The 24,879-nt window shown below is 40.7% G+C and overlaps 1 long non-coding RNA gene across 2 annotated transcripts in view; it reads left to right on the top strand.

Moving 5' to 3' along the window:
* The window catches only part of LOC140617848 (uncharacterized), a 31,894-nt gene extending 7,337 nt beyond the window's left edge, over window positions 1-24,557 (top strand). The window contains exons 2-7 of one of the 2 annotated variants that reach the window (XR_012017997.1): window positions 19,439-19,727; window positions 20,504-20,591; window positions 20,831-20,881; window positions 21,215-21,383; window positions 21,816-21,991; window positions 23,938-24,557. This is a non-coding gene — a long non-coding RNA (uncharacterized lncRNA). Of the gene's footprint in view, window positions 1-19,438; window positions 19,808-20,503; window positions 20,592-20,830; window positions 20,882-21,214; window positions 21,384-21,815; window positions 21,992-23,937 lie in introns of both variants that reach the window. The other variant, XR_012017994.1, reaches the window with a different exon arrangement.
* Window positions 24,558-24,879: the final 322 nt, after the last annotated feature.

The raw sequence follows: 24,879 nt of genomic DNA, 5'->3' as shown, positions 1-24,879 counted from the left end.
GAAGAGAGACCTTGTGTCCTGTCATGTCAGGGCCTTTACTTCCCCTTTGCATCTGTTTCCATGCAGTTGCCACTGGCCTCATTACTAGGCACTGCTCATTACAAATGGGGCCTCAGGATACAGGCAATAATCAGGATTTCTGATGATTTGAGAAGGATGTTCCAGGCTTAACTGAAACCACCCTAGTTGGGATGCCTGGGTGGCTCAGTGGTTGAGTGTCTGCCTTTGGCTCAGGGTGTGATCCTAGGGTGCTGGGATTGAGTCCTGCATCGGTTCCCCACAGGGAGTCTGCTTTTCCCTCTGCCTATGTCTCTGCCTTTCTCTGTGTCTCTCATGAATAAATAAATAAAATCTTTAAAAACAAACAAACAGGGCAACCCCCGGTGGCACAGTGGTTTAGTGCTGCCTGCAGCCCAGGGTGTGATCCTGGAGATCCGGGATCGAGTCCCACGTCAGGTTCCCTGCATGGAGCCTGCTTCTCCCTCTGCCTTGTGTCTCTGCCTCTCTCTCTCTCTGTGTGTCTCAATAAATAAATAAAATCTTTAAAAAATAAAAATAAAAACAAACAAACAAAAAAACCATCACAGCTCCAGAATTCCACAATAACACTGCCATTCCTTTGGCAAAGTATTCTTAGTTTTCTAAAATGGCAAATACTCCTGAGGATGGAAACACACCAAGCCTCCCCTCTCATTTCAACCTTCATGATCCAAAGTCACTTTCAATGATTAGATTTTGATGTATTTGAGGAGGGACAATAAAGAAGCTCTAGATAGTTGCTTCTCTAGAATGTGTCGTTCTGGGTCAGTAGTGTTGTACTCTCGGTGCCTTTTAAAAATGCAGAGTCTCAGGCACTGTCTCAGACCTCCTGAATCAGAATCTGCATTTTAAAACATGTATAGGTGATCTGTGAGCATATTAACATTTAGGAAGCACTCCTCTAGATGTCTGAGACTCAAATGGGACCACATAACAGCTGTGGGGGGGAGGGGAGGGGATCAGAAGGAAATAGTTTAGCCTAGTGAGCAGAGCATACATATTCTGGAAATGTAGCAAATTCCTTACAATGTACATGAAGTAGAAAGCAGCTGAATGATGTTGATCTGATCCCTGACCAGGAGTCAAATGTGGGGACCAAACCATGGACCCCAGTGGGCAATAATGAAGGTAAGGATGATATTGCCTGGCTGACATCTGCTAGGCAATCTAGAACAAAATGCAGGTTAACAGAAAACTTCAAACTGTGATGCTCTGACAAATTATCAGCCATCTACCTAGAGTACATTTTGGTTTGGTTCCCTGAGGAATGTTGTTCACTAGGAGCTTGCCTTAGGTGGAGTCAACCTGTGAACTTCCCAGAGCCTTGCTTTGATATGTGAGGGTCTGGAGGTTCTTGAACTTGAAGGTGAGGAAGGATCAGTGTTCCAGGTACCACAGGTGAAGGAGGTATAGGAGACCAGGGCCTATACTGTGGCCTGGGGACCCTCTGTGAAGTTTCTTCTGATTAGTCCAGTCAAGACTGCCATGAACCCTTGAGAAGGCAGACAACTGACCTTGGGAAGTCCGTATGGGCCATGCTGCTTCTTGTGCTGATGAAATGGAGAGAAAAGTTCAAATTAAATTACACATTTTCCCCCAAACATTACTGTAAATCATATTTTAGTAATTTCCATGACCTCTCAGAGACTCAGACACTCTGGAGCCTTTGTTATACCCAGTGGACCTTTAGCTGACTTCAGTTCTTAGCCTTCCCAGGAAGCGACTTTGCAGCTAGGATCTGAAACACGCAGGGATAGGAACATGAATCTGTGGGGATTCACACTGCATTTGCACATGCATCCATACAAAGAAGTGACTCTGTAATCCACATTGACCTCAGGATGGCTTAGGGTTCCAGGTTAGGATGTCTCATCTTCCATGAAATGGAACACATCTGTAGGATGATTAGCCTAAACCGAAATGCTGAATCCTAATGAGATGCATTGAGACGGCCTCTGTATCCATGAAGTCTTATTGCTAATCTGCACCATGCTATCTCTAGAAGATATAAATATCTTCCCTACCTTTGATATGATCCTCATGTATTTCATTCTGTTTAAAATTCTCAGAGGTTAATCTCTCATACCCACAGAGTGAGTGATTACTGGGGAACCTGGTTGGAGGGGAGCAATTTATAAAATGAAAATAGACAAGCTTTAGACTAAATAAAATAGATATGAACTATTTACTGAAATGAAATGAGAGAATTCAAATGAGGTAATTATCTGGAGTGCAATTTCATCAGCTCTAGATTTTCAGGGAGAGGCCACTTTGCTTGTTTACAGGCAAGGTTCTTATTGCACAAGGTTTAATTGCAGATGCTAATGTGTGTACCTCTTTCCAGCTGTGGAGTCTCACCCACAACAAACCCAAAGATTGTATTTGAACCATGGGCATTTTGGAGCCTCTGGAAGGGTCTCTGTCAAAAGACCTGGACATCTTTCCTTTAATGTCTGCTCTTCACATTACCAGTGAGTTAGACCCAATCTTATGTCCACATTCCTTCATGGACCCATTTCTTCAGGCATTCTTCTAGAGATTGGGCAGATCCTGCTCTTGCTGAGTTTATATTCTAGTGGGGGAGACAACCAAAATATATTCAATAAATACATACCTAAGTGTGTACATGAGAATAAAAAAGGGCACTAAGATTATAACCAAGGCAGATGGGCCTAGTTTTGGCCATGAAGGTCAGGAATGGTGAACTCCAGACAGAAAACCAAGAGCAAAGGCCCTGAGGTAGAAATGAGCTCACGTGTGTTATTCTTTTTGACAGACTTGTATAGCTCTTAGTATATATGAGGAATTGACTTAAGCATTTTACAAATAATAGATCATTTAATCCTTATAGAAACCCTGTGAGGTTATGCTAATCTTATTTGTAAAATACTACATTTTATAAATGACAACATGGAAACACAGTTTAAGTAGCTCACTAGCTTTAACTCACATAGCTGGTAAGTTGTGGAACAAGGATTCAAACCCAGATCTGTCTCCTGGGTCTGTGCTCATAACCACTCTGCTGGTAGTTCCCAAATTACTGCACATGGGAGCATTTAGGGGATCTTTAAAAACTACTGATGCCTGGATCCGTCCCTTAGCCATTTGGATATAATTGGGATGGGCTGAGAGTTGGACACTGGGATTCTTGAAAGCTCCCAGATGATTGGGATGTGCAGCAGATCTGGAGACCAAGGGTGTTGTGCCATGACATTTAGTATTAGAGTGTTTGAGAACCTGAAAGAACACCAGCATGTTTAGGCTTGAACAAGGGAAGGAGTGGAAATCCTTCCCCTCTGGCCCCTATTGGTTGACATTTGCCTATTTATGCATTTGCCAAAATGCACCCATATACAGAAGAAATGGTTTACTCTTGAAATAAGAGTACCCTGGTCACACTAGTGATACCATTCCCATTAGCAGTTTTCCTTCCTGCAAGGTGTGCAGCCAATTTTTGCCTGACCTCAGAAGAACACCCCACAAAGGCCATCAGAGGCCAGCTCTTCTGGGGTAGGAGCAGGTCAGGCTGAACTAATCCCTGAACCCAGTAATACTGGCCCATTACCTTTGAGAGAGCCCATTTTATATTTTTTGCATAAGTTGATGCTTAGAGTGGACCCTGGTGGTTTCTCTCCATACTAATGCCTTCGTTCACTCTTGTGCTATAAATTACTCTTCCATTTATCAGAAAGTTAGGTGAAACCAGCTAGTAATAGACTCTAAGCTGTGGGGGAAAGTCTACATTGTGTCTTGAATTGGGGTCAAAGGCAGTGTGGAAACTTAGGGAGGCACTAGATAATTTATTTTGTCAATAGGCACCATGGAACTGGGAAGGGACAAGAATTGTGTCATTGATTCCAATATTTGGCTCAGACATATTCCTAATATCTCACCAAGATAGGAATTAGGACTATTTTTTTGGTGCCAAGATTCTGCTTGGAAGAACTCAGAGCAGGTTAAGTGGTTGCCATGTGACTTTGGCTTGAGTTTTGATTGGTGTGTGGGTAAGTTGTTTTGAACATTTACAACAGGCCTTCCAGAGTATCCCATTCCTGAAAGAGGGAAATGACTGCTCTGGAGACTGAGAGGAAATGCCAATTCAATAAAAGAACAAGGAAGTTAAGAGAACTTCCCGACACAACCTTTGGTGAGTTGTTAAACTGGAATTGGAACTGGAATTGGAAATGAGGGTGTCTTTGCCAGGCATGACTGATTAAACTCCACACCCCTATTCATATGAAAGGAAGCCTTCCAAAGACTCCTAAACGGGCAGTGAAGTGATGAGAAGAGATGATTATGGCACAGATGCCAAGAGCAGGCTCCATATTACTTACAATCCTACAGCACATTTTACGTGATTAAAATGTTTCACAAGGGTAGCAAAGGCTGTGCTGTAAAATGCCCCATCAAAGCCCCAGCTGGTAAGCCAGAGATTATGAAACAAAGCAGCAGGTTAGGAAGCCAGTGTCATCCACATTCTCCATTAATGTTGTATACAATTAGCATTCACAAGTATTGGCTCAGAGCTCACTCCCAGTGTAAGGATTTATGTGGCTTTATATAGTGCCAAAAAGTCAGATATGTGTCAAAGACACTTGATTAGAATCTATCTCTCCAAGAGTCCTAAAAATACGACATACTTAGGACTACAATGAGTTGTATTTGCTCCTAACATCAGACACTTTGGACATTTCCTGAAAAGCAATATGTTTAGGTAAAGTTTAAAAATGGGTCATATGTGATAAGTATTATCTAAGTTAATTACGTGACAGGTATCTGTGGATTCCAGCATGTGGGTTGTGGAGAAAGGATTATGGTGAAGGGACATGGGAGGCCTTATTTTCTTGGCAGGACTGGAGAAGGGAGGCATCTAGTACATGTGCGTGTATGTGTGTATGTATAAAGATTTGCATACAGACTGTATATATATATACAGACATTTTTTAATTGAATGCAGATGCTAGTCAGTTAAATATAAAGTTTACTGATTTCACACTAGCTTTTTGCCATTTTCTATTTTCTTTTTTTTTCCATTTTCTATTTTCTTAATCAGCAAAGACTAGAATGTTAATAATAACTGCCCTGATCCTTTTCCTTGAAGTAATAGAAATTAATTCCTTGGGTTAATGAAGTGGCAGTGACAAAACCAAGCACAGACAATATGAGAGAATGTACATCTGCCCTCTCTTCCTCCTGGGTGGGAGATTCCAAGGGGAAGAATTCTAGATCTGCCTCAAGATCCTGTACTGAATCAGGCCATTGGGCAAAGCAACAGAGCTGACAGGGCTGTCATAGCCAGATCATGCTGGGCTGACAGTGGAGAGAGGGAGAGAGAGAGAGAGAGAGAGGGAGAGAGAGAGAGGGAGAGAGAGAGAGACTATTGTCATAAGACTCTAGGAGAATAAATACCACAACGGAAAGGCTGGCGATGAAGGGTCAATGCTCAGTGGGTCTGGTTGGATGGGGAGTTAGCAGAGCTTTAAGAGAGGCAGGAGAGAGAAGATATTCAGGCAGTTACTTTAGTCCACTTTTATTTTATTTTATTATTTTATTTTATTTTATTTTATTTTTATTTTATTTTATCTTATTATTTTTAAAAAAGGTTTTATTTATTTATTCATGAGAGACACAGAGAGTGAGGCAGAGACACAGGGAAAGGGAGAAGCAGGCTCTCTGTGGGGAGTGAACTTCCATTGTAGATCCAGTCTGGCTGATGGATCATATTTCTTTGAATATGAAACCATATAGGAATGAATTTTACAACTGAAACCATGGAAAGCCTTATCTTACATAGATTATAACAGTTCTGCAATATCCATACTTTTTATTTTTTTTCTTGCCTGATACCCCATGAGACTGGAAAGGATAAGTATTGCAGCTAGATAAGCTTTCTGAGCCTAAGGAGTCCAGAGTCTCTCATATGGCAAGTAGATTTGGACCTTGTCATCCTTAATGAACACATATTAAAAGCCTTGGTGTTAATCAGTGTAATTTGCTGGCAGTAACCGAGTCATAGTTCTAGGTAGTAGATCAACAAAGGTCATGAGAGGAAGAAATTAGGTATTATATTTGCTGTCATTTTTGAGCAAGGGGAAGTATTGACTAGAATTTGGAGGGAACAGCTTGCCATTGCAGATGGCCAGCACCATTGTCAAGGGGAGACGAGGGGGCAAGAATTACATGAGGCCATCCAATATTAATTTGGAGTTATGGAAGTCCAAGACACACATGCCAACCATAAGCTCCATGCCATGCTCATCTCTCTGTCAAAGGTGAGTGTGGCCATGGAATACCAAGTGCACACTAGTGACCATGGTCAAGAGGAAGGTAAAGGGCTATGAAGGAAATTTATAATGCTCTGCCTCACCATACACAAGACTGAGTTTATATCATACCAGAGGAAGTCATGCCAAGTGGAAACCCCAAGGGCCCAAGAGACTTGATTAGATTTTCCTTCATTATTTGCTCTCAGAGCATCCTGTAATTTCCATTCCTAGCACTCCTTGCAATTACAAGTAGTTATTAAGTAGTTATTTGTTAATGTTTTTCTCTTTAGATTGTAAGTTCCATGTGAGCAGGGCTAATCTTGTTTATGGATGTATCCTTAGTGCACAGCATGGTGTCTAGCTCATGGTAGGTGCTTAATGATTACTGGTTCATTGAATGAATAAAACTAGTGTGATTAAGGGTAGAGCAGGAATGAACACCAATATCTAGGGGATTGATGGTGAAGAAATGTGATCCAAAGGATAGCGGTAAGAAGAAATGGTACACAAGTAGAGTTCTAGGAAAAAACTTCCCATTGAGGGTGAAACTGGGTTAAGAAGAACATTGCGTTATGCTGAGTGAAATGAGTCAAGCGGAGAAGGACAAACATTATATGTTCTCATTCATTTGGGGAATATAAATAATAGTGAAAGGGAATAGAAGGGAAGGGAGAAGAAATGTGTGGGAAATATCAGAAAGGGAGACAGAACATGAAGACTCCTAACCCTGGGAAACGAACTAGGGGTTATGGAAGGGGAGGAGGGCGGGGGGTGGGGGTGAATGGGTGATGGGCACTGAGGGGGGCACTTGACGGGATGAGCACTGGGTGTTATTCTGTATGTTGGCAAATTGAACACCAATAAAAAATACATTTATTATTAAAAAGAAAAAAGAGAAGAACATTGCTAGGTAAGGTGTAGCAAGGACCAAAAGCTTCAGCATCACTTCGGAGCTTGATGGGAATGTAAGATCTTGGCCCCTCCTGCCAAAATAGAATCTGCATTTTAAACAGATGCCCAGGTGATTTGTGTGCATACTAACATGAAAGAAGCGTTGCTTATGGCATGACTGCTGAGGGCACTCGGAGAAACAGTGGTTAATGAAAATGGAGGCAAGGGGGGATCTGCCCCACTGAAACCACAACATCATAGATGTGATGTTCAATCTTCAGATAGGGGGAGGTCTCTTGCTATTAGCACAGGATGAAGATGAAGCAATTTAATGTAGACTTGTCATTGTCAGTCCTGAAGTTGGCCTCTGTGAAGTGACTAAAGACAGCAAATCATGCTAAGTTCTACTGCTATTAACATTAATGACTCATGGTGAAAAAAATCACACCATCCAGGCAGGGAAATGGAATGGTTAAAGTGTAGGGACTTTTGATCCATAATTTATTCTTACTGTTTGGCTGAATTTGAATGATAGGAAAGAGAAAATGAGCATGAATGAAGGAGCCCTGGAGATAAACAGTTGGTTTTACCAATTGTATAGGTCAGAGATATTCCAGCTGCATCTAGTGGAATTTGCAGTTCTTGAGGGATCCCTCAGGGGATGACAAAAGTGTAAAAGGTTGAGGAGGAGACAGGACAAGAGGCCATATTTAACTAGAAGAGCTGTTTTACATGTCTGGGTTCTACCAAATACTTGAGGGATACAATGAGGACATTGGCTTGCATGCTATTTCAGATAGATGACTAAAAAGGGTTTGGTCAATGGGAACAGGTTTAATCTAAACAATTGTAAAAGGTCATGGAGTATTTTCAGACCCCCCCTTGAAGGAAAGCAGAGAAAATACAGAGGTTGGGCATTTCTTTTTGTAGGTACCTATTATTTAACCCAAATATGTAGTACACATGGCATCATTACAACTTGATCTAAGATTTCTTACCACTTGAGCCTAGAATTCCTCTTCGTACATAGCCATAGGTAGTCATTAAAATTGCTTGGGAATAGTACTAGAGTTGAAATTCTTTTACCAATTTGGGTTCTAGGAAGTAGAAAGACATGTCAGTAATTTCTCTAATTGTCTATATTTTAGTAATATAATGATGATTTTATATGGCACAAGAAGTGAGCATTTGTCAATTTTTCTAGCTACTCAGCACCTTTTGGACTCCCTTCCTATCACTGGGGTATTTCCTATCTTATAACTCACACCTCCCCAAGAATGGAGCCCACAACTATTTTCTTCCCATCCACCCTTGCAGATACACAGTAAGTATTGCACCTGTATCAGACCTCTGATTAGAAGAGAGCAGAAAGAATAAGCTGGCACTTCACAGGTTCCATTTTTGGGTAAAGGGAGGCATGAAGGCATCCAGCTTTCTAGAATATTAATGGTGAAGATTCTGGCACTTAGCTACTAACTTTAATGTTGCAAGCTGAAATATCTTAATCCAGTTTCAGCAGGAATGGAATCCTGACTGAAGCAGAGATATCCTGTGCTTTGAGCATTGTTGTTTCCTTTATAGCCTCTAGACCTGATACTCTGGCCCTCCTGCAGATTCTTTAGTACCCGTTAATATGTTTCCTTTCTACTTAAACTAGCTAGAGTGGATCCTGTTGTTTGCACCCAGAATCATGAACTATGGTTAAAAATAAAAGCTCTAATTCTTAATCTTTCCTTGTGTTAGTTATTGATTTCTGCATAATGAATTATACCATAACTTAGTGGCTTACAACAGCAATAAAAGTGTATTATCTATCACGGTTCCTGGGGTCAGAAATATTCAGGAGTAGCTTAGTTTTGCATTTGAGATATGGGCTTGGGCAGCAGTCATCTGAAAACTTGACTGGGACTGGAAGATCCACTGCCAACATGGTGGCAAGTTGGTTCTGGTGGTTGGTAGTTCTTTTCCTTGTAGACTTGTCTACAGATCTTGACAGTCTTCATTACAAGTAGTTGACTTTTGCCAGAACAAGAAATCCATGAAAGGAAGTAGGGAGTGGTAAGGAGAGAGAAAGAGAGGGAGAGAGAAAGAGATGGAGAGAGAACCAGGAAGAAGCTGTCCTTTTTATGACCCAGTTGGGGCAATCACACACCATCACACTTCTACCACATTTTATTCATTTAGAAGTGAGTCAAAGCCCGGTCCACATTAAGGGAAGGGGGAAATAGGCCCTTCAGTTTGAATAGGTCAATGCCAAAAAACTGGGGGACATCTTTTAAATGTCAGAAGCACCTCGTGGCTCAGTTGGTTAAGGGTCTGCCTTCAGCTCAGGTCATGATCCCAGGGTCCTGGGGTGGAGCCCTGCCTCCTGCTTCCTGCTCAGTGGGGAGTCTGCTTCTCTCTCTTCCTCTCTTTCTCCCTCACCCTCTCTCTCAAATAAATAAAATCTTTAAAAAAATATAAAACCACCAACCATGCTCTTTGTCATATAAATTTGTAGTGCCTTCCTTTGGTAGGTGAGCTAACCTGCCCTGCCCTACCACTCTGAGCTGAGTCATTAGACTTAATTTGTCCAAAGAGATCTTTGGAGACATGATGATGCAAACAGAGATTTGAAAAATGCTTGCAAGTCTTCACTTGCTCTCTTACATCTCTGCTGTCATCATGATGAATCCAGGGTACCCTACTGAATGATCGGAGCTACATGATATTGAGTCAAGTATATTAGTTATCTATGACTGCATATCAAATTATCCCAAAACTTAGCAACTCAAGACAATAAGCATTTATTTTCTTTCGGAGTTTCTATGGTTTAGGAATTCAGGAGTGGCTCAGCTGGTTGGTTCTGGTTCAGGGTTCTGGCTCAAAGGTTATGGTTATTAGAAGGCTTGGCTGGGACTGATGAGTCCATATCTAACATGGTTCATGCATGTGTGTGGCAAGTTGGTGCTGGATGTTGAGGCCTTGAAGGTTCCTCACCATGTGAATCTCTCCATAGGGCTGACTATGTGTCTTCACATCATGGTGCGGCTTCTACTTAGCTGAGTGGTCCAAAGGAATAATAAAGCAGAATCTATAATGTCTTCAGGAAGCAAACCTTAGAATGACTGTCATCTTTGGAGTATCCTATTAGTTACACAGGACAGCCCTATTTTATGTGGGAGGTGATTGCACAGGGCAAGGATATAGTGGAAGGTAAAAATCACTGGTCACCATCTTGGAAGATCATAACTTTAAGTTGCCACAGTCATTCCAGTTGAGGACAACTTATATCAACCTACTAGTAGCTAGCCAAAGCCCAGGCATGGAAGCAAGCTATGGAAGATAAGCAGAGCTGCCCAGGCATCCCCCAGCTGACTCCAGATGCCTGAGCAATAAATGAAGTTTTGTGGTTGTTTGGCAGCATTATTGTGCATAGCCACGATAATGTGCTGATACAAGCACATTAGTGACACTGGGAGACATTTAGAGGATTATGAATTAGACTCGCAATGAAAATCCCTGGGCTCAATTTTCCAATTGGCTAGTACTGAGATTCATATATAAACAGGATCTCTGCCTTTGAGGACTTATATTCTAATATAATTCACACACATTGAAGCATTTGAGCTATTGATTTATTTGTTTTTCCTGCAAAATAAAGCACAGGAATAAATGCATGCAGTTACTTTTATTCTGAATTTGTTCTCAAGCCGCTTTTGTGTGCAGAGAGTAAATTTTTTTTTCCCTTGAACTCTTTAATCTTTTAAAAATTGGCTTCATTAGGTATAGTTTACATATAATAAAATTCACCAACTTTAAGTCTACAGTTTGGTGAGTTTTAATAAATATATATGGTCACATAATCACCATCACAATTCAAATATAGTGCACTTCCATCACTCCCCAAAGTTTGCTCATATCATATTTGCTTTTAAGTAAACTTTTTATGGCAGTAAAATATAGGCAAGTGCAAGCTCGATGAATTTTCACGAGGTGTATCCATCATTCAAATCAGGAAAGAAAACATGACAAACACTCCAGGGGTTCCCACATGTTCCCTTTTTCCAATGGTAACTAGTAATCTGGCTTTCATCATCATAAATTAGTTGCCTGCTTTTGAATGTTAATGTCAATGGAATCATATAATAAGTATTCCATTGCATCTGGTTTCTTTTGTTAAACCCTATGCTTGTGAGATTTTCTCCTATTGCTGCATCTAGTTGTAGTTTGTTTATTCTCACTGCTAGTTTTCCATTGTATGAATATGCCACAATTTATTTATCCATTCAATTCCCGACGATTGCTTGGGTTGTCTCCAGTTTTGGGCTACTATGAATAGACCTGCTATGAACATTCAGTACATATTTGCTGGCATTTTTTTGATGGCTTTGCCTATTTTTAGGGGATAGTAGGAATACAATAGAATCAAAAACTGCCCATTCATTTTGATTATATTAACTGATTTGGGACACTCACCAAAAAAACCAACAGACTTTTCAGAGGACATTTTCCCTGATGAAAGATTAGGCCCCAGGTTTGTATTTGCTTCATTTTATGAGAAAAAGAAAATAAAAGAGTGTGTTTTGAAATTTGAGAGGCAGGTACTTAGATGGTCAAATGGCTCTTCACATTCCAAGCTCTTCACATTCCTTTTCTACCTCTCCCCCCCCCCCCTTCTTTCCCACTTCTCTCCATTTCTCCCTTCTTTCTCTCCAGGCATTTTTAAGTACATAGGAATTTCAAAGACAGAGGTGAATGTTCCTCAGAATGGGGACTTCTTTTTTTTTTTTTTTCCATGAAAATGAAGATGAAGTCAAGTGATTTTCAATTTGCTCCAAATGCCTTCTTTTTCTGGGAAATAGTTTTGGAGTTTCATAAACATTGAAACATTTTTGTTGTCTCAAATTTTGTTCTGCTTATTACATCCTGCCAGACAGGTCTCAATAAGCCATAATGAAAGCCACGACAGCCATCATAACCCGCATCCTCTCACATCACTGAGGCTCTGGTAGCCCTGCCATTAGAGGAAACCTAACATTTCATCTGCCATTGTTGGTGGGCAAGTTTCAATTTGGGCTGGCCAGGCCCTGAAATGATCTACAAATGGCAGGTTGCAGGGTGTTATTTTATAGACTATAGGCTAGTGAGAAAGTCCTGTTCCTTTTAAGGAAGCTCATCTATTCAAAATTGAAATCACTTTTGTACAAGGACTGTTGGAGGACAATCCTTCCACATCCCACATGCCACATGTGTTTTAAGGAAAAAAAATTGCAAATTCTAGTTGCTTCTAGTTCTTCGACAAGCCACCAGTTAGCTCATTTTGCGAAACCCTTTCTACTCACGTGGGTGTGTAATAGACATGTGGTCTCAGTGTCCACTCCCCACTGATCCTTTCTCAAGAAGGCTTAATGATCCCATCTGGTTGATCCCTACCCATGACTTTACCCCCTCAGAGTGAGCTTCTATGGGTTAAGTCAACTGCACTTGAAACCTCTGATCTGGTTATCCCTGGCCATTCATCATAAGTCAGGACTTTGGTTTGAGCTATTAGGACAGCATACTGTCCTATTTTGTAGGATTTGAAACTGGAGGTTGGGGCTTAGAGGCTGCTGGCATGGGGTCTTCTCTGAAAGGCTAGGGCTCCGTTGTGAATGGAAATGACACCAAAGAAGCAGTATTTGCCATGTTTAGACTCTATCATTTTTTCACTCTTCTAAGTAAGCTGGAGAGGAGACTTTTTTTCTCCTTTCCTCCCAGTTGTGATCATTTCAGTAAACACAGACCTATTTCTGTCAACTGCACTAAGGACCTGTGAATGGCCATGATGCGCTGACCATGCTTTCATTTAATATAACCTCAAACTGAGTTTGCAAAGGAAGCCTCCAAGTAGCCACATGGGTTGGGGTATGTATTTCTCCCCCTTCATGCAGATTGGACTCTGAAGTACACATGTGAGAAGGCATTCTTTTTGAGGCCCAAAACTCACTCAATAGAATTCGTTTGCATTTCTATTTGAGCAGCCTGGGGACAAATATAGTGAAATGAATAGCCTTTTAATTTAATTGGCTTCCCAGTGTGAATCCAAAAATAGAAGGCACAATCCATCTTGGAATTACTGGAGAAATCACTGAGATCCAAAGCTCAGCACATAACCCTCCCAGAGTGTAAGCATCCTTCCCACTGATGTCAGACCTCCCACAGAAACTGAGGCAAAGCAGGGGTTTAGTAAAGAGGGGGATCTAGTCCCAAACAGGCAATTGTGTCTATTTATTGGTTTTTAGCTGCAATTGCCTTCTCTTCTTCAAATATAAACTATACATTAAAGGAATAAGAAAAGAAGTGCTATTACTTATCTGTGTACTTTTCAAAATCAAAATAGAGTCAATGAAGAGAGAAAAATCTAATACATTTGACTTTTAAAAATGAAACTAGAGGAGAGTATCATAGCACGGCTGTGAAAGCCTGATTTAAAGCTGTCAGAAAGTCCTGACATTTCAATCTTCTGCCTCTTAGCGCTAAGATTCTATTGGAAACTCCTGGGTTAATCTTGCTTTTGGGTTGGAAATGTGGAAAAAAGGAGAGGTATATGCTATCTGGGTTACAGGCCAACAACATTCTCAATTCTTTATACATTTGAAACACAACTGAATAGAAGAATTTTGGCACCTTGTGGTCCCCGTAGAACAGGATTTGGGTGAGGAGGCACATAGGAGGAGGTAGTGCCTGATGCAGAGGGAAGAAGCTGATGGAAAACATTAACCACTGAGGAGAGCAGTGTTTTCTCCAAAAGACTTATCCCATGCTAACTAGAAGAGCCACTTGTGTTGAACTTCTCTGAAATTTCTATTTTTCTCCACTCTCATATAAAAACACATGCCTTGGGGTGAATAACTTGTTCTTTGCTAAAACTTTGGTGGAATTCAAATGCCAATGGGAAAAAAATGATAGAAACATCATCAAAGTAAGTCCTTTTGTTAAAATAAGAGAATAAATTGCATGATTTGTGAGCCAGAGGTTCCCGAGAGGAGAGTACTTGTGTCCTCCAGGTAGCAGAGAGCTCCCCACTTGATTTCAACAATTTTCCTTGTAGTAGCAGAGCTCAGCTCCACCTCAGAAGTGGGATCTGTCCTCACCTGGAGTGGAAGGGGAGAATTCCTATCAGGGAAGGATTGTTTTTTAACCCAGGTTTTATTCACTCCCCCTCCCCTGCCCCCCCAGATCATGGTCCTGAGCAAAACTGTATAGGAGGTTGTAGCAACTTTTGGTTTAGTTGTGTACCTCCTGCCTTCCCCAAGATTCTTGGGTGTGTCTCCTTCCCTTCAGTCTCTCTCTCTCTCTCTCTCTCTCTCTCTTTTTAAAGATTTTATTTATATTTATTAGAGACAGAGAGAGAGACAGATAGGCAGAGGGAGAAGCAGGATCCATGCAGGGAGCCTGACGTGGGACTCCTGGATCCAGCCCTGGGCTGAAGGCAGGGCTAAACTGCTGGGCCACCGGAGCTGCCCCCCCTTCAGTCTCTCATCTGGTTCCTTGCCATCCTTACCTAACTCTCTACCTGTGTTCACATCTTCAGTGCATCATCTCGCTCAATTCTCAGAACAACCTGATGAGGTAGGTCATATCACGAGCCCCATTTTGCTGATGGAGAAAGTGAACCTCGGAGAGGTAATTGTCCCAAGTTCCTGCAGTGTTTACATTCTAGTTGGGATTTTCTGAAGACAGAGCAACCTTTACGCCCCTAAGGATTATATCTCTGTAGAGAAATTCCAGGGGCTAGGAGAGCCTGTTGACATTGATGTTCTTGAGGTAAATCACTTAGATCGCTCTACCTGCACGTGCAGGGTCTGCACTTAGCATCTCTAGCTGGGGAGGGGATGATTCTATTTGCATTGAAGAGGTGGCAATGAGCTTTGGAACATTAAAATAAGGACTGATTCTTGGGCTTTGCAAACAAGTCCCTTTATTTTGGAAAACACTTGTCCTCCCTAATGTCAAGGGTGGCATTGAAAGAGGCAGAGCTAGAGGACAGGATAACAATAGAAAGAAGCACGTTTTGCTGCCGTATTCTAATTCAAGGCAAGCCGTGCTTTGGGCTTCAGGTTTTTTCCATCTCTGGCATGAGGGCTTTTCATTAGACGATTGCCAAGGCCCCTGTTTTAGCTAAACTTCTGCTTGCTCTTTGAGAAAAGAAATTAATTTTCCATTTAATATGCAACATTTTTTTTCCACTAGTGCCTTTATCTCTCTCACCTTTGGGATCATTCCTGGCTTCCTTCTTGGGCTGTTAATAATTAATAGTGCTAGCGTTTATAAGCCAGTGGTAATATGTTTTGATTTTATCATTTCTTTTCATGAATTATGGATATTATTAAAAAGCAATTTTTTTAAAGTCCAAGAAGGGAATGGAAGTTGAAGGGAGGTCAGAGGTGATGAGAGGGCAGGTGATCCTGCTCCTCCATCATCTGTCAGGTTTAATAAGTAGCTTTTAGCTTGAAGGAGCTCCTGCTCTTTCTCCACATCTCCCTTCGTGGGTGGGAAGACACAGCCATAGCTGGAATATAAATTAATACTAGAGCCTTGAAATCCTCCACCTGCTAGGAGGTCACTGCATAAAGCAGATTTCTCTTAGATGTCATTCAAGAGGGTAAACCCCTGAATTGCTCCTGAGTGAGCACACTCAAATTCTGTATAGATTTAGAATCAGGAAACTCAAGGTTTCATATTGACATTGTCTTTGATTGACCAGCTGTGTGACTTTGAACCCAGCAATGAACCTGTTGGGGCTCCTTATCTCTAAAATGTTAAAATGATATCACACTCATCTAGGTAACAAGAATCTTTTGAGAGTAAGTGTAAATGTTAAAAATAAAACAAAGCAAAATGTCTGATCTTTGAAATACACCATAAAGAGAAGGAAAAACAAGCCATAAACTGAGGGAAAATATTTGCTAAACATATCTAACAAAAGACTTATATCTAGAGTATATAAAGAACTCATATACGCCATATGTAATTTTTAAATGGGTAGAAGATTTGAATAGATACCTTACAAAAGAATATGTATGAATGGCCAATAAGCACATGAAAATGTGTTTAACATTGTTAATTATCACAAAAGTGCAAATTAAACCCATGAGATAATACTACATAATAATTAGAATGTTTCAAATTTCAAAAATAGGAAAGAAAGAAAGAGAGAGAGAGAAACTAAGAAAGAAAGGTGACAATACCAAGTGCTGGCAATGGTGTGAAATGATTGAAACTCTTCATACATCCTGGTAAGAATATAAAATGGAATACTCATTTTGGAAAAGAGCTTAACAGTTTTCTTATAAATATATACCTACCATTTGACCCAACCATTGCATTCCTAGGTATTTACAAGAAAAAAAAAAAACAGAAACTTTGACACAAGACCCAAATATGAAGCTTTATTCAAAATTACTCAAAACTGGCAACAACCAGAATGTTCATCAACTGGTGAATGGATAAACTAGTAATAGCACATCCATACAGTTGAATAAAAAAATAACAAGGGGTACACTTAAAAGGAATTGAACTCAGAGTACTTATTGTATGATTTTATTTACCATAAGAAAAGACAAACCTAATACAATACTGGCAGAAAGCAAATTAGGAATTACCTAGAACCAGAAATTGTTGGGTGAGGTTGGTGATTGCAAAGGGACATGTGGGAAGTTTTGGGGATGATGGAAGTGTTTTTTTTTTTTGTTCTTTTTTTTTTTAATTTTTTTATTTATTTATGATAGGCACACAGTGAGAGAGAGAGAGGCAGAGACACAGGCAGAGGGAGAAGCAGGCTCCATGCACCGGGACCCCGATGTGGGACTCGATCCCAGGTCTCCAGGATCGCGCCCTGGGCCAAAGGCAGGCGCTAAACCGCTGCGCCACCCAGGGATCCCTGATGGAAGTGTTTTATATCTTGACTATAGTAGTGGTTACACAGGTGTATACGTTTGCCAAAATGCATCAAAATATGCACATAAAATGAGTGTGTTTTCACTTTGGGTTTCATTTGAATAATTTTTACTACTAAGTCTTCAAGTTTACTTATCTTTTCTTCTACTGTATTTTGTGTTGTTGCAAACATTGTATTGCATTATGTTTTTCATCTCTGGAAGCTAATGTGAGTCTTCTATTACCTCTGTGTCTTTCCTTATGCTCATTCTTTTCTCTACATTCTTGAATACAAAGCATGTATTTTCCTTTTATATTCTATCATTTGTGTCATTTCTCTATTTCTATGATTGATTTTTCTTCTTTGTATTTTCCTATCTCTTTGCATATCTGGTAATTTTTGACTGGATATCAGACATTGTAATGTTTACATTGCTGAGTACTGGATCTTTTTTTAATTCTTTTAAATATATATGAGTTTTATACTTAGAAATTATTCGATTCATTTGAGACTTGCTTTTAAGCTTTGTTAGACAGGACCAGAGGCTTAACTCTGTGGCTAATTTGGTCACGCTGCAGAGGCAATGTCTTTCTGGGTACTCAACCAGATCTCAAATAAGCATATGCAAACAAATGAGTAATCAGTACTCAACCAAATGTGTATCATGAGGTTTCTCCATTCTGCTGTTGGAAATGGTGATTATTTTTAATTCTGAATAAGCTCTGAGTAATTTTCACCTGCTCTTTTACAGTGGTTCTTTCCCTGGCCTTGAGTAGTTTCCTCCCATGCTGAGTCTTATCAGTATTCAGCTAAGGACTTGATGGGAACCCCATGCAGAACTCTGAAGCTCCCTCCCCTGTTCTCTCTCTCACTGTGCTTCTATCTATTTTCTGGTATACGGCCCTGCAAACTCTAGCTTCCTTGACTATTCCCACCCCCCTTGACTCTGTGAGGGTTCCTCCTCTCTGTGCTAAAACCTGAAAACTCTCCCCAGTTGGTAACCTGTGACAATCACAGATTCATGTTGTTTCTTTCTTCTCTCTTATGAACCACTGTCTTGCCCTGCTTTCTGTCTAGTCTTTGAAAACCATTGTTTCATGTATCTTGTCCAGGTTTTTAAAGTAATCTCTACGCCCAACATGGGGTTTGAACTCACAACCCCCATAAAAAGAGTTACATGTTCTATTGACTGTCAATTTTAGTGCCCCTGTTTTGTCGATAGTTTTTTCAGTTGTTGGGAGAGTTTTTAGTTGTTGGGCATATCTTGTTTTTGTTACTTCATCACAGTTGGAATAAAAAATTTCAAATAAGTCGCATTTTACTTCATGTGATTTATACTTCAATAGATGTCATGATGCATTCTCATTCACTAGGGCTGCACCATAACCTGGATGCTCAGGGTAGCTTTGTAAAGCTTTGCCATGTTGTATAAGGGCTAGAATGTGACAGGAGGGTCTGCCTAGAAATTGCAGAGCAGTGTATCATTGACCCACTTGGTCCCACCATGCATACGTCACCCATAATGTTGCTGCAGCCCTTATGGCTCTTACCTTTTCAGAGTTTACTGGCTCTGCATCATTTGCTTGGCAATGCCAACAGGCTGTGAGTGCTGGAGAATCAAATCCTCCCAGAGCAGCCTTCAACTCATGTCTAGGGGGAGTTGCTGTATAGATACTGCAGCTCCCTTGCTCTTCAGGAAGGCAGCTCTGGGGAGCATCTTCTAGATGTTTGCAGAGTTATCCAGCAAGATCAATCTTCAGCTTCTCATAGTGGTAACTTGCTTGATATCACACTTTTTATTCATACCTTTCCTACCCTGTCTGACTTCTTCCTTCTTCCTCCCTAGACCCTTTAATTAGTGTTTCCTGTTGTCACCTTCCAAATAACCCATTTGTAAATGAATCTTTGTCTCAGGGTCAGCTTCTGGAGGGGCCATAACTGTGACAGTATCCAACTATACCTTAAACAGAATCAGGCTGCCCAGTGGCCAGCCATTCCCCATTAGAGAAGGAGCAGGGACCCCAAGCCTAGTCAGTCTTCAATTCTCTGCTTATCCTTGCCTGTGATCTTACACATGAATGATGTAGCACATGCCTTTGGTGGTAGAAGTATCAAACAATGATCCAGTTCTAGGGGACAATTTTGGCAGTAAATACAGTTTTAAAGATGCCTATTATTTTTGGGTTAGTGGTTGTATTCTAGAAATGTACTTAAAGAAAATAAATGAGGGTCTGTGCATTATTTGGTTCTCAGACTTTGCACTGAAGCTCTGTCTGTAATATCAGAGAAATGGAAGAAACCTTTTTTTTTTTTTTTTTTTTTTTTTTTTTCTGTGAGGCAGCAGCCCTGGGAAGGCCCCAGCACAGCAGAGCCCTCTTACCTGGGCTGCACCTGATTAAGCATTCCCTGCCCTCCGCAGCAGTTCCAGTACATAGAAGTCCCAGGCAACCACTACGTGCACCTGAACCAACCTCAGAACGTGGCTGACATCATCAGTGCCTTTCTGCAGAGCAAGGAGATGATCCCACACTAGCTGTAGCCTGGACCTCGGGCTTTGGAGGCCTCGTGCCCATCACTCACCACCTGGATTCCTAGTTCTCAGGCCCTCCAGCCAGGAGATCAGCAATAGGGTACATGACTGTGATAGCACATTCGTATAATGGAATACTTCGTAGTCATTACAAATGCTGTTAAAGGTTAATATATTTTGGTAAGAGATGTTCTAGTGTATTGTGTGATACAAAAGGCAGGTTATAAAGCAATAAATATAGTATGATCTTATTTACTTCTGTTTTGTAGTAAAGGAAATTTCTGTTTGAACTTTGCCAATTCACAGAAAAGCATGGCTCCCATGTAACCTGAAGCCAGCTTGAGCCTCCAACAGCCATACTGGACTCGGTTGAGAACTGTACACCAGTATTAAACTGGAGAAGCAGATGGCCTCATGCAGATGACATCATACTGTGATCATGGTCAATCCCAATGGCAACTTCTCAGTCCCCTTTGTAATAACTGCAAAGTACCACGTGGAGCCTTCCTAATTTAGAAAAGACTGTCTCCCTCTTGCCTTCTATTTGGCTCTCACTACTCATTAGGGGAGGCCTGATGAGCTTCTCCTCCTAGCTTTCCTTGTCTAACATACTAAGTTCATCCTCAGTAGAGACCATTTTGGGTCTTTGGTTATTCTCGGACATATTCGAACGAAGTTGCTCAAAAGTTGTAGTCAAACAAATGTCACCCACAAGTCTTTTCTGAATGCCTTTTATGTGTCTTGTACCTATGCAATGTCTAACAAAATAACTGAGTGACTGACCCATAGGGACAGAGGACCATGAGGAAATCATCTGAATTGTAAATGAAAATTCTTCTACCTTCTACATGCTCTCCTCTCTCTCTCCTCTTTTAGTTTTCTTCTGCCCACATGAGGCACCAGTTGAGCCATAGAGAGGAGAGTAGTAGAGATGGCTCATCCATCTTCAAGGAGAGTATTTTGGGTAAGAGCTTGAATATAAATGAAAATAAATAGTCCAGAGCTTATTCCCTGACTGGGGGTATAAGAGAGATATATAGTAAGAGAATTTTTGAGCCACCTAAGCCAATTAACAGCTGAGGGATAAAACCCAGCGAGATTAAATGATTTTCTAAAGTCTAACAGTTAACAAGTCATGAATAATGACAATTGAATATTTACATTAGATAGAACCTCATATCGTTTCTATTTATTTGTTCATAGGAGAACCTGCCTCTCATTGCATCAGTTTCTATTTAGAGGAGACAAGAGTAGGTGGGTTTGCATTAAAGTCATTCATGGGCTTGAGGGAATCATTTTGAGAAGACAGATTCTATAGCCAGGCCAGGGCGTAGGACAGCCTGAAGGACGTTTGCAAAATACAAAGCCTCACATTTCATCCTTTGCAAGCTCTGAGTCAGCGGGTATGGGATGGGGTTTAGGAAAACAGTTTTCGACTGCTACCCAGCTAATTCTCGAGCCAGTCAAATGTTAGACTCCTGGCTTGACCAAGCCTCAGGCAGTGTGGGATCCAGAGGGAATAAAAAATGGGAAGAGAAAAGAGGAGATTGGCTCACAGGATTTGGACCAATTTTTCTTTTTTTCCAGAGTGAATTTTTTTCTACCCTGATTGATGTCTGCCCTCAAATGAAAAAATGGAAACCGCATGTTTATGGGAATTTGCCAGCTTGGGTAGAGATGGACTGGTAAACAGTCTTCCAGCTTCTCCAGGGCACAGATGAAAATAGAACTAAAGGCTACCCCTGTTTCTGTCTCGGTGAGCAGTGCACGTGACTGCTCTGTCTCATTGCAGAACAGGGCTGTCGCACATTTAAATAAAATGTTCACCATTTTATTTAAAAGCGGTTTCCCTTCCCTTTGCTCCCACAGAAGCTCAAATCACAATATTTTGTCTCCTTTTCTAATAAAAGATGGAGCTTAGCTATTTGGGAGAACTGACAGGTTTTTCTCATCTTTTGTTTGATTAAAGACTCTGAAAACTTTTAGGAGCCCTGCTGATGGTTTCTTCCCACGTTTGAATGAAAGGCAAAAAGGAAAGGCTGGGAGCCCAGGAACTGGCAGGTGCTCTCTGGGCTGCTGCTAGTTGGCTGCTAGGGAATGGGCTTCTTTACGCTACAAACTTTAGTATTACGGAACTCTAGGCTAATGTTAGGTCAAAATGCTCTTTTACATCTTCTCATCTTTCCAGCTTTGTCAGCTTCAGACCTTGAGCGGGTCACGTACCTGGAGTTGTGGTGAGCCTGAATGAGAGGTTCCACCAATGACACACAGGAGACTCTGCCTCTCCTGGAGACCTTGTGGTTCTAGCAGGAGAAGGAAGCCTTCAGGCTGGGGATTTGGCAAACTTTTTCCTCAAAAGGCCAGGTAGTAAATATTTTCAGCTTTGTTGGCCTCTGTCACAATTATTCAACTCTGCCATTGTGGTGTCAAAGCAGCCATAGAAAAATGAGTGGGTCTGTGTTCCAATAAAACTTTATTTGCAAAAACAGGTGGCTGGGTTGGATTTGGCCTTTGGGCCATAGCTTGCTGACCTCTGGTCTAGGACATTAGGAACCTACAAGCAGAGACAGGGCCGAGTTTGAATCCTAGATGGTCTACTAACTAGCAATGTGACCTTGGAGTAGTTACTGAAACTGTGAGCCTCATCGACTTCAGCAGTAAAATGGTAATAAAATCACTACCTCAAAAAAAGAAAGAAAAGAAAAGAAAAATAATAATAAAATAAAATAAAATAAAAAATAAAATAAAATAAAATAAAATAAAATAAAATAAAATAAAATAAAATAAAATAAAATAAAATAACTACCTCATAGATATGCTGGTAAGAGGCCTGGAATAAGTCCTGGATTGATCTCCAACCACATGTAGGAACCCAGCCAACACTATTACATCACTTCATTTAGAGACCAAACTAGAAATCAGACTTCAGATGCTGGGGCCCCATGGGCTATATTTAGTTAACTGAGGGGTTTTATTTGGATCACACGGCATTTTAAAGACTTTTGTTATATGAATACTTTTAGATCATATTGTATGCTTTCGATGTGTCTGTCAAAGACTACTTTGTTGTCTTATGGGTGGATAGCCTCACTTTTTAATTAATTTTATTTATTTATTTTTTGGATAGCTTTACTTTTAAAATGTCCTTCCTTATGTCTATTGGTATTTAAGTTTATAAATCCTTGATCGGAAGGGGTCTGAAGACTTTCCCAACTCCAAAAGAATATGACTCTGCCATTCTCCAAGGATGATGCCAAACATTTCACATTTCACATTTAGGAACAAGTCACCCAAAAACAGTGGTTTAAAAACAGCAACAACAACCATGCCTTACTTCTCCTGAGTCTAGGAGTTGGCCAGGCTATTCTGTTGTCACAGGCTGGGTCCAACTGACCTCAATGGCCTCTCTCATGCATTTGTTGTCAGCTGGTGGCTCAGCTGGAGAATGGCTGGGGTGGTCTGCCTAAACTTTGACAATGTCACTCTCTTCCATGTATCTCTCCTAAGCCTCCAACAGGTTAGCTAGCACAGGTCCTCAGAGAAGCAAGAGGGGCGGCAGATAACATGCTCGTACAAGCTTCTACTTGGATCAAATTTGCTACTCTCCAATTGGTGAAAACAAGCATTCAGCCAAGTCCAGAGTCAGCATGGGAGGTCACTACCAAAGCCATAGAGAAGAGTGGAGAACTGGAGATACCAATGCAATAAATCTATCGCAAAAACTTAAGTGATGGTTTGTGTGAGGGTAAAGGGAGTGCCATTATTCTCTTTGTTATTACTGAAAAATGTGGTAACTTTCTGAAAACAAAGAATAGGATCATGTTCAGGCAATGGTGAGTGCAAGTGACTTTGAGTATGTGTGTCTGTGTGTAGAAGGGGTGATGTTTCTCCTTCTTTTCTCCTTGTCCCTCAAACCAAGAGCAAAAAGAGAGTTTTGGAGACCTTTGAAAACTCTTCTATCAGCCCTCTGGGGAACTCTAAGAGGATGATTTTAAGGACACTGTTAAGTGGGTGATCTTTCCAAACAAACACTGCTCTCATTTTTGACATCATAAATTGCTTGCATTCTTAGCTTGGGATTCATCTTTGGAGAGGTAGTTATTTATTTCAGACACACACCAAGAAGTATTCATTATAAAAGTGAGAGTGAATAGAAGTAACAATAACAGAAAAACCCCACCACACTACCATCGCCAACAAAACATGAATAGGTTATTTTTGCAAAGTATTGTGAGTTTTCCACATGGTAGTGAAGATAATAAAAGATATGACTCAATATTGATTTTGTAAATCTTTTCCTTTGCATACAGGTGTTGCCGATAAGGTCCCAAGATAAGCATGTGAGATGAAATAATGAAAGCTGAAATGTCAAGACTACTCATTACTTACATTTGTTTTTTATAATCTAGGACTTAGGGTACGATAGGTAAAGAACCCATGTTTTTCCAAAGCACTGTTTTCAATTTTTTAATGGAGATAAATGAACTGTCAGCCCATCTGACACTCACTACATTTGCTAAGTGCTTAGTAACACATGAAAATGATGAGAAGAATGCCAGAGCTGAGCAAGCGGAATCCACAGAGATGAGATTGAGTTCCTTGACGCCTGAAGTGTGGTCCGTGGAGAGACGTCACCACATCACCCAGGAGCTTGTCTGTACCCAAACCTGAGGAATCAGTCTGCATTTTATCAAGACTCCAAGGATTTGTATGCACATTAGCATTTGAGAAGCACTGGTTCCTAATTAATAATGTTCTAAATTAGAGCCTATATCTGGACTTATTAGAAACATTAGTGTTGTAAAACATTTATTCGTAGACTACTTTAATAAAGACCCCAGATCTATTACCATTTTGGGGCCTCAGTGTTTATATCCATCAAATGGGGACACATAACTCCCTTTCCTGATTTGCAAAGGAAATGAAGCAATCAAGCCATAGCTATAATAAAGTGCTCTGGAACAAATAAAGAGATAGTGGGTCTTATTTTATTAACAAAGTGCTTCAATCTCAATATTTTAGCTAAGTACAAGTCCTAAACGCTGAGGAAACTAAAGAGGTCAAGAAAACACTATTCTGTCTTCATGCTTTTATGAATATCCAACCATCTATCCTGGGTAGCTGGCCTTCTGCCACACTGAATCTGCTCCGTTATGTCAATGATGACCCATCACTTCAAAGGAAGGTCTTAACACCTGGCACTTGATTCTAGGATTTTGTTGCTGAAAATGTCCTCTCCCCAGCACTATTAG

This window comes from Canis lupus, chromosome 26 (genome assembly GCF_048164855.1).
Source record: "Canis lupus baileyi chromosome 26, mCanLup2.hap1, whole genome shotgun sequence".
NCBI classification, from domain to species: domain Eukaryota; kingdom Metazoa; phylum Chordata; class Mammalia; order Carnivora; family Canidae; genus Canis; species Canis lupus.
This window is presented reverse-complemented; position numbering and strand designations above follow the sequence as displayed.